This window comes from Pezoporus occidentalis, unplaced genomic scaffold (assembly GCF_034315485.1).
Source record: "Pezoporus occidentalis ecotype Australia unplaced genomic scaffold, CSIRO_AGI_Poc_V1 ctg2, whole genome shotgun sequence".
Classification (NCBI taxonomy): domain Eukaryota; kingdom Metazoa; phylum Chordata; class Aves; order Psittaciformes; family Psittacidae; genus Pezoporus; species Pezoporus occidentalis.
Genome location: NW_026913855.1, coordinates 21756767 through 21772038, shown reverse-complemented (window position 1 = coordinate 21772038; position 15272 = coordinate 21756767). Strand labels below are relative to the sequence as shown.

The 15272-nt window shown below is 43.1% G+C and overlaps 1 protein-coding gene across 3 annotated transcripts in view; it reads right to left on the bottom strand.

The window, feature by feature from the left end:
- The window catches only part of LOC134163382 (microtubule-associated protein 4-like), a 69876-nt gene extending 56286 nt beyond the window's left edge, over window positions 1–13590 (bottom strand). For 2 of the 3 annotated variants that reach the window (XM_062618209.1, XM_062618210.1), the window contains exon 1: window positions 13439–13589. The gene's annotated coding sequence lies outside the window, so the exon portion shown is untranslated. Of the gene's footprint in view, window positions 1–13438 lie in introns of all 3 variants that reach the window. The other variant, XM_062618211.1, reaches the window with a different exon arrangement.
- Between the last annotated feature and the right edge of the window lie 1682 nt (window positions 13591–15272).

The window sequence follows — 15272 nt, the reverse complement described above, 5'->3', positions numbered from 1 at the left end:
AGCTGTGGCTGCCCCATCCCTGGCAGTGTTCAAGGCCAGGTTGGACAGGGCTTGGAGCAACCTGGTCTGCTGAAAGGGGTCCCTGCCTATGGCAGGGGGGTGGAATGAAATGAGCAAACAAATCTGTGTTTACACTTTATTCCTCCATTTACAAATTGTGAGGTTTCTTTTACGTAATGCTATGACCGTTCAGAAAAATGTGTCGATTTACAGTTCTACAATTAGGTAGTCTAATGCATTCCAACTCAGAGCAGCTATTTTCATGTACTCATTGTGTTACCCCCTCACATTTGAAAAATCAGTTCAGCACAATGTCTAATTATTATAACAGAATTGAAAAACTCCCATTGAAATTCTGATGAGATGTTAAGAATATGTAACCATCGGTCTTGATTCCCTCCCCTCTCCTCAGGCATTCAATAAATTGACTTCTCTTCAATTAAAACAAAATGAGCAAAAGTGAAATTACTGAATGCCACAAATACCTACTGCAAATAAATATATAAAAAGAACAAATGCATTTTTATTCCACACAGATTTTAAGAGCAGGTTTTGCACTATATAATTTCCTGTTCAGCTCACGTTCAACCATTTGATTACATCAGCACCTCAAAATTACATTAGGGGTGAGGCTTGCCAGAGAATTTCATCTGGGAAACGTAACAGGCACAGTCAGCATATTTGGCTGCTGAAAAATAAGGCTACAGATTAATTACATACTAGAGAAAATAAACATACCCCAGACTCAAAGGAAGAAAAATTTTCATCAGTCTTGGGCATATCCAGTGATTCTACAGGCATACCACAGACAAAAAGCAATTGAGGGTCCTTCCAGAAACAAACCTGCAGCCACTACCACACCATGTCTTGTTCCACGGGATCTTGCCTTGTCTGTGGGATCCCAGGCAAACACGGGAATCTCAGCTTAGCATTATACAGTTAGCAATAATGATGATCAACACGCATTTAGGTCCTATCAGCACAGGATAGAGAGCATTGTTCTCATTAAGACAGGTGAACAGCTCCACCAGGAACATCTCTCAGACAGCCTGTGTTCCTCCCACTCCCACATGCAATTTCTTTAATAGAAAGCTGACAAAGAAAAGGGGTTTATAAGACAAACAGAAGGATGATCTTACCTGATAAATCTAGAATGGCAGAATCTACAAGTCCAAGCTTTAAGAACTGTGATTTCCAAAGTGAATTCCACACATGAACTTACTACACCTACAGAAATTGGTATCTCCTTTTACCCTTCTCTGCAGGAAGAAAACTAACTGATGCCAGAAGTATACATCCATTCCAGAGTACCCCACGTCCTGGAGCTTACCAGCATACTTGAAGTCTGCCAAAAATCTAGATATGCTGACCTCAGAATGTACCCACAAGAGCTACAAATGCGTTACCTAGAGTACAACATTGTTTTTTCATAGATACAATGACAATGAAGCTATAAGCCAAGAGAAGCAGATTACCCTGCTTATTTTACTGAAGATGACACTTTAAAAGTATCAGCACTATCTCAAAGCTCAATCATTCAGAACAGGTTACTAAGTAGGAGAGAAGCAAACAGAACTAAGGACTAAGTTAATGTTAGTCTCTTCTCCACCCTCCCACCTGTGCTCCTTCACTGAGGAAAAGACAGACACAAACTGGTACAAAACATGCGAAAAGCATAAGAGAAAAAAAAAAAAAAAATCAAAACTACAATGAGCAAGGAGATAGAAAATCACTACACAACAAAATGTGAATATCTGGAGTTAATATCTTAAACTGTCTTTGAAGAGCCTTATACAGAAGAAACACAACCAATATTCCAGTTTAAATCCAAAAAAAAACAATATTTTGTTTTAAATCCAAATGTACATCAGACATGCAAGCATGGCCACTCTCAGCATGGAGTGTATTTTGTATGCAGCCCTTAATTTGAATTCCTCCAAGAGCAAACCATGAAGGCTCAGCAAGTTTAACAACCCCCTGCCAGAATCCAGCTGGCTTCCTAGTGAGTTTGTATCGATGCCTCTTAACAGTGCCTGCTGAGTAAAGGCGATCTGCTTTAGAAGTGTCAATACTGCCCTCCCAATAGCATTAAAAGCCAGGTTTGACTACCAACTACTATGTAATTCTTTGCAAGATTGCCACAGTGGTATGGCGGAACAGAAACTGCAGGTTGGGGGAAAAGAGTTCCCTAGTCTGGCACTGGAGGCACACAAAACCACACACAAGTTAAAAACAAATCTATATTTACATCTTCAAATCAAAAAAAGCAAAAGCCAGTACAGCTCTTACAGGTTCAATCTTCAAGACACACTGTGCTTAAGAACAGCAGAGCAGCTTATTGAGGAGATCAGAAGTAGTTTGGGAAAAGCTAATCTTAAGAGGAATCCTAGATGTGCACTGTATGACTCTGTTCTTAACATAACCTCCCTTCTGCTATTCTGAGCAGGTCAGTCCCCAACTTAATTCCTTAAATGTATTCCTATCACTTTCCAAAGAGAATTCAAGTTACTAGTATGCTCCTGAGCTTACTTCCTATTCTCGTATCTAACAGTCAGTTACCAAATAACTTTTCCATTCTCCCCATGTCACTTCTGAACCATTTTCTACTCTCATTATGTAACCACGGGCCTCTATTTTAAAAGAGAAACTCATTTTATCACAGGAAGTCAGTCCCCCAAGGGAAAAACATCACATCTCCAGTATGTTTAAATAAGACACGGCATCAGCTGATGCCAGCCAGCATTAGGATTTTTAGGAGCACTGTATTAAATTACATCTCCAGTCAACCCTCAAACAGCCTTTCTTAACGGTCTTTGGAGTGCACAAAAAAAAAACACACCCTACCTTCAATACATTCAGATGGCCTACACAAGATTTGGTAGGCAAGAAAAACAAATACGGGAGGAAAACAGCAGCATAGGTCAGATGCAAGTTTTGCCAATACAGATGCAGATAATAGAGAAATGGAGAGGAGCACAGCAGTAGTAGGGTCTCAGAGTAGAACCTGCAGCACAAACACAGCCCATGGTAATTAATTAAAAAAAAAAAAAAAAAAAATCAATACTTTAGAACTGAAGATGTTCACCAAAGGTATAAGGAGATTTAAGGTACAATGGGGCTATCTCCTGTGAACTGACAAATTCACCTTGTTTAGTGAATCATGACCATTTACTAACTCACGATTACCTGAACATGATTCTAGGACATTCAGCCAGCAGAGAGGAGCACACATTAACTTCACACTAGATTAAAATGGGAAAATCCTACTGAATTTACAGATTTAGATTAGATAGAGGAAGTTTTTCACTAATTAGGTGTTGAGGCCCTGGCACAGGTTGCCCAGAGAAGCTGTGGCTGCCCCATCCCTGACAATGTTCAAGGCCAGGCTGGACAGGGCTTGGAGCAACCTGGTCTAGTGGAAGGTGCCCTGCCCATGGCAGGGGGCTGGAACTGGATGAGCTTCAAGATCCCTTCTAACTCAAACCATTCTGTGATTCTATGATCCAGTACTGGCTGCAGAGGAACCAGCAAGAGTTGCCTTTAGAGAGAAGTGCAGAAGGATGTGGCCATAGGGTAAGTCTGCCAGCAATCCCAGCAATTACCAGTAATTTGGCAAGTTAAAAATCTTAGCTGGAGAAAATGAAGCTTGAAATTGCAGGGAGTTTCTTTACATTCCCAAACTCTTTACAAATCATATTCATGCATTCTAGGAAAGGGAACGCTCATAAAAGCTGCCAGCAAAGGGACACAACACATCAAAATAACATACAAAGCCATGAGTTACAGAGTTGTAGTTTTAAGAACAGGACAACTGCTACTGATGCAACAAAAGAATAGCTGATCAATTTTTTTTTAACACCATTAACATGAATAGGTCTCAAAGAAATGCACAGCTTATTGGATAAATTTGGTTTCTGGCAACCAGCCAATGCCACACAACACTTTTCTGTACTCATATGTAGAATTATCATTCCTAGTAAAACCATGATTACTTTTAAGGGAAATAAAAGTCTAAAAATGCTAGTTTGAGGCAAATTATAGGATCTCTTCCTTAAAAGTGAACCCTCAAGCTGAAAACAGTTTGGACCAAGAGCAGATAAGCTAGCATTACATCAAACCAGTACTAATGCATCTATACATCCCTACAAATCCAGTCAGTCATTCACCAATTGCACCAATGCAAGCTACTAAGAGGGTCACTCCAGGATAAATATGTAATCCCCAATGTGACACTTGATCCTATTGCCCTACATGCTCTGCCCAAATCCCAACTAAAAAAAAAAAAAAAAAAAGTACATTTTACCTAAAAGACAAGTAAGACAAGTTATGGAGATAAAAAAAATACAAAAACAAACAAATCCACTCCTCAGAACACAAGATGGATCCACCCTTTAATTCTCATGTTGTAAATGCTTAAATAAGTTAAAACACAGTCTAAGAAAAAAATATATATGCTTTAAGCATAAAGAGATCCTGAAAAAAACAACATCACAGATTACACGCATTTAAGCTTCTTCTGTAAATGCAAATTTGTTACATCAAACATAGCCTGAGCCACCCCCAGCATCCTACAGAGCTCCTGCCATCATGGTGTCACAATAGTAGCACCAAATATATACACCAGGTGACAAGCGTTACAGCATGTCATCCCAAAAGCAGTCTGTGCAAGATTTAAACCCTAACAGTGATTGCAGGTTTTAGAGACATCACAATGACAATGTCCCACCATTCTGTCCAACTCTGCTGGTGTAGGTGGCACCAACTTACATGCCAAAAGCTGCATTCTGTAAGCCTCAGCCAGAACGCAGCCACTGAAAGCACAGGTATCACTTGCTGACATGACCAAACATTTCCTCCAGAATCTCAGATCATTTTAAACGTTTCCTTTTACATCCCACCTTTCTTTCCAGAGGTTTCTCTCCAACTTTTCAGGGAGAGAAGAAAACATTAGCATATATGATGTTATAATCAAAGGAATACTACAGGTCATAACATAAATTAAGTTACCACTGTATAACTAGATCACTTTAAAATCCACAGTTCCTGCTATTTAAGGAGTCTAAATCATCTAGCTGTTAACATCTAGAACCCTTTTCCTAACTGCTTTGATTCATGACCAAAAAGAGAAATTATTTGCTCCCACCAAAAGCTCAAAAGGAAGGAAGAGCTAGTGACTCAGTTCTTTGTCTCATTCTTTGCCTCCCATGTCTGCAGAGCCTAATTTGAAGGCTCTGCTGGAGCTGGCTTATGGATTTCTGTTTTTGCTTTTCCAGAGTTGTAAAGTTTCAGTTACTTCAACTATTACTAATTAGGTAACTATGGACAGCAGAAAAACTGTTCCAAGATTCTTTAAAGACCAATGCAGCTAAGCATAGGAGCATCTTTAAAAAGAGCATTACATTTAGTAAACTGCAATTGAAAAACAGCCTTTAGAGAGTCAGAGAAGCTGAATACTCAAGGTTAAACATAAAAAACAAGAGACCATGAGAGGGGTAACAGGAAAATACTCAGTCAGCAACAACAAAAAGAAAAGTTCAGTGTTCCTCTGTCTGGTGTGAGCATCATTTCAGTCCAATAGAAAGAAACCTTAGTGTGGACAGTGATCAGGCTACAGGCAGGAATTCAGTGCTTCAAACCAGTATGAATAGTACTAACAATTACACTTTAAAATGCTTTCTGTAAGCTGCTGTTTGCAACAGGGCTTTCCTCAGTATTTCCAACAGCATTTCAAACCTAACATCATTAATAATTTCACAGGACTACTCAAGTGTAGCTCAAGCCATACTTATCCACATGGAAACAGAGCACGTGAGAACTTCCTAAGCAGACATCACAGAGACTTCTCAACCAGAAGCACCTTTAGTCTAACCCATGGGCAACAACTTTTTGCCACACAGCACACCTCTTCCTCTTACTGTGCCTAAAACCCAGTCAAATTTAAAATACTAATAGCTAGTTACTTATAAGATACATGGTACTTTCCACAGGGGATTAAAGGAAAACTGTCTGTAAAGCACAATTTCTATATTCCCGTTAATGTCCTGGCATGCCAGTCAGTTTAAGCCTTTCCAATCAACAGTAAGTATGCGCTGGGGCTGGATTTTCCACTTCCAAGCCTTAATGCTTCACACTGCTCTTACTCTGTTGTTGCCCTGACAGTGTTTTTCCACATTTTTCCCCAACAGAAAGCCAGTCTGATGTATGCTGGGCATCCCTTTCTCCAACTAGTTGTTGTTTCTACTTCCCTTTTACCAGGCCTGATGCAGCTTTGTAAAAACAGTTCTAGAAATCCCACCAGATCACCGACCCATTTTACAGCACAGAGAGTTACACTGTTGTAACAAGAAAAAAGCATAACATAGAAGAAGGCTGGAACCACAAGCCAGTTTTGTTTTAGGAAAAAAAAAAAAAGCAAGCCACAATATGGAAGCAAACTCCCAGCATCACACTCCCGGAAGGACAAATTGCTAGAGTATCTACAGCAAAGAGCTAGATCAGACATACCAGAGTGCAAGAAACAAGTGACAATTTGGGGGGAGCAGGAAGGGGAGGATAAGACCAAGTGAAAACATGTGCAAGTTTTTCTGCTCCTTTCAAAGGATTTTAAGCATTTCACAAACATCGTATTTACCATAATCCTCAGTTTGTGAGCTGAGGGCTCAAAACTTGGGGGGGGGAATGTGTGTGAAACCAGGCATACTCAGAAAGCAGCACTTCCTGCAGCAGAGGGCCTTCACTAACAAGTAGGAATTGATCTCATATTCTAGCATTTCAGGAGTCATAACTCAAGAGTATGTAAACATACTTTGAAATTCATCTCAAAAATGCTCCCATAGCTTTACTTTGTTTAAAGCAAGTGTCAACACCCTAAATTCAGCTGAAAAACAGCTTTTCAGGATGATGTAGCTCTAATGCAATTTTACAAAAGGAACAATGACTCACTCCCAGGCGGGAATCTGTTGGAAGTGTATGACATAATACTCAGAGAGAAGCTTGCTTTTTCAAAAAGATCTAGCTTTAATATGTACAGTATCTCTCCAACAAGTTTTAAAAAGGGAGATTTTTGCACACAGGAAGTTACAAAATTACTCTTTTTTTTGCTTTTCTCACTTCTCGTCAAAATCCAAGTAGCTTATCTGCAAGCAGTTCCCTTAGCCTTAATACCAGCCTAAACCTGGTCATCTTCCCATGGAATTCCATCCACAGCTGACTTCCTCACCAACCCATTTTAGCCCCAGACATTTGATGCAAGGACAGCACCAATCCCATATGCCAACCAACATGAAGAGATCATCATCAAATGGGGATGCAGGCATTAAAATTAAAACATTAGCACACACTAGACAGGAAACATCAGCAAGCTATAAGCACTTGACTGACTAGCAAGACAAGCCTCCTTCATATTCAGCTGGATCCTGACAATCTTGCTGAGGATCCTCTAGCTGTGAAGGGCTGATTTTTAAAGTTTTTATGTTCAGACAGCAGCTGTACAGCTTATTGAAGAACCTGCTCACTATAGCAATAAAGGGCAGAATTATTTTATCCATTTAGAAGCCCAGTGACCATCCCTCGGGTTTGAGCCTGCATTGTTCTCAGTCTGTCTTATGCTCATACTTGCAAATACTCCAGATAAAAGGGGTGAAGTATAGGTGGAAAATGGGAGTGAGTGACACAGGCTAATCAGGATTTTAATCATGCTAATGGATGTGATTAACTGCATACTTCTAGAAGCTTCCTGCAGCTACAGGAGTAGCTTGATAGCCAGAATGCAGCAGGAGTGAACTCATCCCATTTTCATCTCCAGCTACACCACATGTGTCACGTCACCCAACAGGCAAGGATATACCTAATACTTAACCTTATTTTCCACCCACATATCAAATTGTCCACCATGCCAACACAATCATTTTGGGCAGGGTACAGAGACTCCAGATCTGTGTTTGTCTGTGCTAAAGTCTCTTTACAAAAAGCGTTACCGCTCCCAAAGAGTGGAAATCCAACCTTTGCAAAGGAAAGCTAATACAGGGCCTATTGCATTACACAAACCTGCCTGAATAATTCAATTACAATGATTTCCCACCTTCTTCCCCCCCTCTTGTTTTGTTCAAATCACAGGGACATTGCTAGCTTTATCTCAAAGTTAGTATCTTGCTAATCCTTGGGGGAACTATTAATTCACCAGTTGCTGCTCTCTCAGAGGAAAACTGATAAGAGGCCAAGCAAGGATTAAAAGAGAACCAAGAAATAGACTTTTCTAATAGCAGGAATGTTGAGTGGGCAGGGGGAAAAAAAAATAAATAAATAAAATAGACTCTTCACTCACTATTTCTAGAGGAGGACAAGTGCACAGCAACAGAATAAATAACCCAGCACCCTCCCCCCTTCCAGCAGGTACTTCAAGGGAAGAACATGTACTATGGAGTTTGAGTAGACTATCATTTACACAGACATCCATTTTTCATCTAGGTAGTAGACTTACACTTCCCATTAATACAGCATCTCCCCTATTTTCTAGAGCAACAACTGCAAACATTCTGCTATCCTGCACACCAACATTTACAAAATATGGGCTTGTATGACAGCACACATAATTTAACAACTTATTCAGGGGAGTCCAGGCTAATTTTGTTCAGGAACAGATCTCCCCTTCAGCCCTATCAAACCCTCAGCACTATCCTGATATATTTTTTTAAAGAGTGCCAGAGCTTAAATACTCTGTACAAATACAAATGTTAAGCACCAGGCTAATGTGTGTCCATAATCCTCTGGGGTTAGAATTCCCAGTAATTTTAAATAACTTCAATCTTTTATTAAATCATAGAAAGGTTTGGGTTGGAAGGGACCTTAAGGTCCACCCTTTGTGAACCCCATGGGCAGGGACACCTTACACCAGACAACGTTGCTCAAAGCCCTGTCCAACCTGACCTTGAACACTGCCAAGGATGGGGCATTTAATAATTTCTAACATAAGGCTTTATTAAGAAGTCTCCCCAAGAGTAAGACAGGGCACTTGTATGAGCCAGCCAGCCAACTCTTTCATTTTTATTGTCACCAAGCTCAAATGTGCATAACACCTACAGCAACTGCTTTCAGTAACCTTTTCTTCCCACAAGAAATTCTTTTACATGTGCAAAACACTAAGTCATGAAATTGGCTTCCTAGTTGTAGGAGGCTGGCAAAATTCACATGAGGGAAACATGGGTTTGCCGCTGCACAAGCCTCCCTGTATACATTATTCACATAGGCTGTACTTTGTTCAACACATCAGCTTTTACGCCACCTCCTCAAGAACTGGATCCAAAGTACATCTACTCTTTCTTCCAAGAGGTGAACTCTCTGCAGCAGATGCTGGCAGTGAAGATGGCTGAGGTTGAAGACTTGAGCTGTTCTGCCATCTGCTCTAACCACAGACCCCTGCATTTCTCTGATCTATGGTCAAGTATAATTTAATTTGCCTTCAAGAAAAAAAACGCACAAAGAAAAAACACTTAAATTGCTCTGTTAAGACACAAGGAAGCCATATACACAGACATCTGACTAAGCAAAAGATTGATCTATTTTAGCTGGGACAGGAAGTGTAAACAAGAAACTACATGAAATAACTATCTGCCTTTCAGAGCAATATTAGCTTCTTCAGGTTTGCCTTTGAAACTCCAGAAGCACTTTCACAAAATATAATTTTGCCATCTATAATCAGACTGGCAACAACATGATGAGTAACATGCCTTGAACTCTTCATTCTCAGAGAAGGAGACTGGAATTTTATCTTTCAATCTATGTCTGGACTAGCCAAATTATTTGTCATTTTTCTGGACCAAACCAAGGTATACTTATCCATTATTTGGCTTTTAAGTAATTATCACTTTCATTGGAATTGCAAGTAGCTCAAATTCATCTTGACAGACTTATACCCAGTCTGACCAGTGGTTTCCCTTAGTCATAACTTTTGACATACATCAGAATTTGGAAGTCTGCACATCAGCACTATGTATATAGAGACAAACGTACTTTGAGTAGGGAGTTATTAGCTGGAGGTATCAACAGTTTAGTAAGCAGGAGGTAAGTTTAACAACAGCATGCAAAAGAAAAAACAGTACTAGCAGTGATGGGTCTAAACTAGACCTGAACTCTTCAAGAATTCAAATCTAATTTAATGGCTCAGATTCATTTATTTCCAGGGAAGAGGGGTAACCACTAAAATACTACAGAGGTTGGGACCTCAAATGTAATTATAGCTCCATTCGCTAAAATTAAGGCTGTGTCAGCCCTTTTACAAACACCAGAAAGAATACGTAATTCATTTGTTTAAACGGAGTATTCATCAGACTCCACAAAACAAGCTTAAGACGGGAAACCAAGTCATGGCCCACCCTCCACACAGCCTTACCTACTGACCCTTCAAAAACCCAAGATATTTCTGTTTGTCTTGTGCTTATATTGTTGGAGTAGATGAACACGATGAAAAGATAGATGATAGAAAGAACACGATAAAAAGAACAGTTTAAGGAATAACTTGGTATTTAAAACCTAGACTTAAATGCTTAATCTCTCTGAAAAGGAAACAAATGAGGCACTAAACACTAAAGCCAAATATGAATAAACCTCTGAACTCTAAACCCAAGTACATCAGAATTAGTACTGTCATCTTTAAATGGCACTTACCGGTACTGTAAGGCACGGCACACACAGAGACACCAGAATAAGTCCAAGATGGTTTCAGCAGTTTATGGGAGCCTGTTGTGTGATTATTCACCTCACGGTCTCTTCACTCTACTCCCTACACTGCCCACATCCAACTCATACTAAGCAGCGGGCAATAGCTAAAGCAAAGCATTTACTCACACCACCACGCTACTCATAACCTTCAAAGTTTCCCATGGACAAATTAGGCAACTTGTTAAAACAGATCTCCAGATATCCTGCAAGAGTGAGGTTGGGCAGGTCCCAGAGCAGAGCCGTGGTGCTCCACACTCCTCAGAAACGTCTTAAGGATCACTGGCCAGCAACACGTAAACTGACTGACAGAGTCATTACCTTTTAAGAAACAATCTGATAAAGTCAGATATTAAAAGCTTCAACAAGTATCCACTGGCATAAGTATACTACTAACAGGCTTCCCACTTGCTCTTTAAGGACAAGAGTAACATAATCCTCTCCTAATATCATCTGAGGACTCAGGGGGAACGAGGGGTGACCCACAAACTGTACTCATGGCAACACTGTGCTCTAGCTGAACTGCAGGGATGTGATCTTCACACCACTAACACTTCTTTGTATTATCTGGTATTTTCCTGATGCCATTTCTGCAGAGACATATAATAAAAATTTAATAATATCCACATCCTTCAGTTTTAGTCAACAATCACATTCACAAACAGATCAACTATTCTGCCTTCAAGCTTATTATTTGTCAGCAACCTGTAATTATTACCAAGGAAAACAAAAGACACAGGATATTGCGGCTGTTGCAATAGCAAGTCAGTTGAGCTCTTTTTAAAACTGAAAAAGAGCTCATCTCTCCTGATGAGAGAAAGGCAAAAGAGATAAAAATCAAAAATTAAAAAAAGAGTCCATGAATCCTGAAAAATGTACCCGAGGACAATAAGAAATTTCACCATTTCTCATATAGAAAAATAAACCAGCACAAAGAACTTCCAACAATTTTTACACAGAGGTCTGTCCAGCCAGTATCACTTTTATCATAATTGTATTGCTACAGTGAATATTTTTGAGTTCCAATTTATTTGTCTTTCTCAAGTAAAAGTTCATCAAGCTGCAACAGCACCTCATATATATAATACCAGCAAAACATCCATTAATAGGTGGGATAATGAAGCCTTAGCAAAGAGGAAAAAAACTTCACAGTTGTAAAACTCCAGCACAGTCCTATCAGTTCACAAAATGAAGCTACAGCCAAGTTGCATATAGAGGCCCGTGTAAAGAAGGTACAGAAGATACTGAGCAAGGTTTGCTATTCCACCAGCTAGAACACCGAGAGTGCACCAACATGGCTATTAGATTAGTCAAGAAGCCTTTCAGATGCTCTGCTGAAACTGTAAGCTGGGAAGATCATGGTTCATTGAAAATAGGGTGCCAGGTTTGTTTTGGGTTTGGTTTCTGTTGGGGTTTAAAAAAAAAAAAAAAAAAAAAAGAAAAAAGTTTGTTATATCCATGCTGGAATTAGCAGAAAAAAATAAGAGGAAAAAACAAGTAAGAGTTATCAAGAATCACGTAAAAACCCCACAGAATAAAAAACAGACCCCAGCATCTAAATGCAGGTTCAGTACGCTCACAGATCATGCACTTAACACACCCCCCCTAAGAGGAGCAGAGCTTGCAACGAAGCCTACCACCTACAGCAAGATACCCTTAGAAAGCGCTTTCAGTAGTAGTAAAGCATCTTCAGAACCAAAAACTTTATTTGTCTTGACTTTAAACTTATTAGCAGCAGTCTTAAATTGGTGCTCAGTACACGTTTAATACTTATAACTGCTCTTTCTAAAAGAAGTTTGCTCATCTTGAAACCGGGCCCGCTCTATATAAATAGCTCCCTGTTTGACTGCCGGTGACGGGCAACGCGGCCGCGCAGGCCTCGCGGCCGCCGCATCCACTGCGCTCGCCACACCCATCGCACCAAGCGGCGGGCGAGCGGTAGCTCCGCTAAGAGTTATATCCCTTCTGTGCTCCCGAGTTATGGCACAAATATCCCTGATGCAACGCCACAGACATCCTTATAAAGCAGGGAAGGAGAGCGGCCAACCAGGAGAACAGCGGGGAAACGGGGAAAACACGTTATAAGTTTCCAGAGGTCCCAACGAGATGTGCGTGTTCAAAGCGTTTCCCTCGACCAAAAAACACATTTCTGACTTTTCGGATGGGGGGGCGTGGGGGACGACTCAGCTCTATAGGAGTTCGCTCAGCCCAAAGCAAAGCTGTGCGAGCAGCAGCCCTCCCATAATCACCTCAGCCTCTTCCCGCACTGCAACAAAGACACTCCCCGGCAGCTCCCGCTTCCTCCGGGATGACCCATGCGCAAACTTCGCCCGGCAGATGCTCTCCGGATGCTCCGGGACCCTCCTCCCGCCCGCCCTGCTGCTCCCCTGTCACCCACCGCGCCGCGGCCCTGCCGAGCCCGCTCCCGCGCCGCCGCTTGCTAATCGCTCAACCCGGCTCCCCGTGGCCCGGCTTCCTCCGCGCCCCTCACGAAGGGCTCCGGAGTGTCGCCGCCTCCCCCCCAATAGTAGCCCGTTCGGCCCCCCTCGAGCCCCTCCCTGCCCCGCAGGCCGCCCGCGACCCCCACAAGGGCGAGGCCGGAGCCCCTGGGCCAGGCGGCTCCTCCATCCCCTCCGAGGGCGCCCCGCTCGGAGCGGGGTGTCCCCTCTCCCCGTCACGCCCCGCAGCTGGAGCCCCGCAGCCGCAGCCCTCCGGCGGCCCTTACCAGAGGCGCAGGGATACGCGGGGGGCTGCCGCCGGGACGCAGCCGCCTGGTGAGTGTCACTCTCCCCTGCGGGCCCAGGGGAGGAGGAGAACGAGGGAACAGAGCGGCCGCTGGCCTCACGCCGAACGCACTACCCTGCTAGCGCTGTGGGCGGGTTCTCGGCAGCTCCGCCAATAGCGTCGCGCCGCGCCCGCCGTCTGCCAATCCCTCTGAGCGCGGGCGGCGCAGGGCCGGGCGGGCGGCAGGCGGGAGTGAGGCGGTGCTGCAGTGACAGGGCAGCGGGGTAGGGTGCGGCGCGCCGCGGAGGGGCCATGGCGCTGGGTGGGGTGGGATGGGGCGGGCCGGGAGCGGAACCGGGACGGTGGGAGTGGGCTGAGGAGGTGTGCGGAGTGGAGTGAGGGGAAAGGTCATGGGGGGGGGGGGATGGGCGTGAGGGGAAGAGCCTGAGGGGGAGCAGAGAGGGGACGTGGCCGTGAGAAAGAGGCGGGGGGAGGAGTTTGGGCTGAGGGAGGTAGGGGTTGAGGAGGCATGGGGCTGTCAGGCACTGGGGAGGCCTGAGCTTGGCTGGGCGCTGGGAGGGTGTCTTTGCAGCAGTGCTTTGGAGTCGGTGCACTCTGTGGGGGGTTGTAAGAGCAGGTCCCTTCCCCAGCCAGTGGGGAACAACCCCAGCACTAGCGTTTGTACAGCACTGACACGCAGAGATGAGCAGCAAGCACCACATTTCAGTTCCTGGCAGCAAAAAGTTTGTCATCTCACCTTTGGGGACCAAAATGGTTCTCACAGAGACAGAGGAGTCTGAGCATGGATGAGGGCAGATGAGATGAAGGAAACTCCATGAGTTGGGGAGTGTGAGGTGGGGCGGGAAAGGAGTGTGTTTGATGAGGGAGGGCATGTCCTGGGCTCATGTGCATGTACATAGTTGTAGAATTGAAGAATCATTTGGGTTGGATGGGACCTAGATCGCTGCCAAAGATCAAGGCAGAAGCAATACTCAAATAAAAGAGCACCAGTAAGAATTCTTGTTTGCATGTGTCTATATATATATATATATATATATACCTGTACACACATCATATATCATATCATAGAATGGTTTGGGTTGGAAGGGACCTTAAAGCTCACCCTTCGCTCCCACATGTCAACTACACCACACAGCTCAGTGTCATGAGCACAGTTGATGAGGGTGCTCAATCCCACTGTCCATGTCGCTGATAAAGATGTTGAACAGCGCCAGTCCCAATACTGACCCCTGAGGAACACGGTTCATGCACTTGGACATCGAGCCATTAACCACAGCTTTCCAAGTGTGATCATCAGCCAACTCCCTGACCCCTGAGTGGTCCATCTGTCAAATCCATGTTCATCCATTTTAGAGACAAGGATGTCATGTGGGTCAGTGTCAAAGGCTTTGCACAAGTCCAGGTAGATAATGTCAGTCATTTTTCTGTTACTCACCTGTCACAGAAGGCCACCAAATTTGTCAGGCACAATTTGCCCTGAGTGAAGCCATGTAGTACACATGGCTGAAACTCTTCCAGAAATGAGGTAAGTGAGATCATCCAGTATTGGTCCAGTGACAACAACCACTCACGAGGAATATTCAGTGTTGTTTTTCATGGTTTAAACCATTACAACTTTTCATGTAAATTAATCCATGAGGGAGGAAGATCATCCCCTGTCTGTTGAAGAGCAAGGTCCTCCAAGTGCCCTCCTCTGACCGGAGGGAGCTACAAAATCTTGTGAAAATATGTGTCAGGTTGGCCAGCTAGATAAGAAAATCCAAGTGTGGTGACTAAATTAAAACAAAAATAGGTGTGTCTCTTATGTCTGGTCA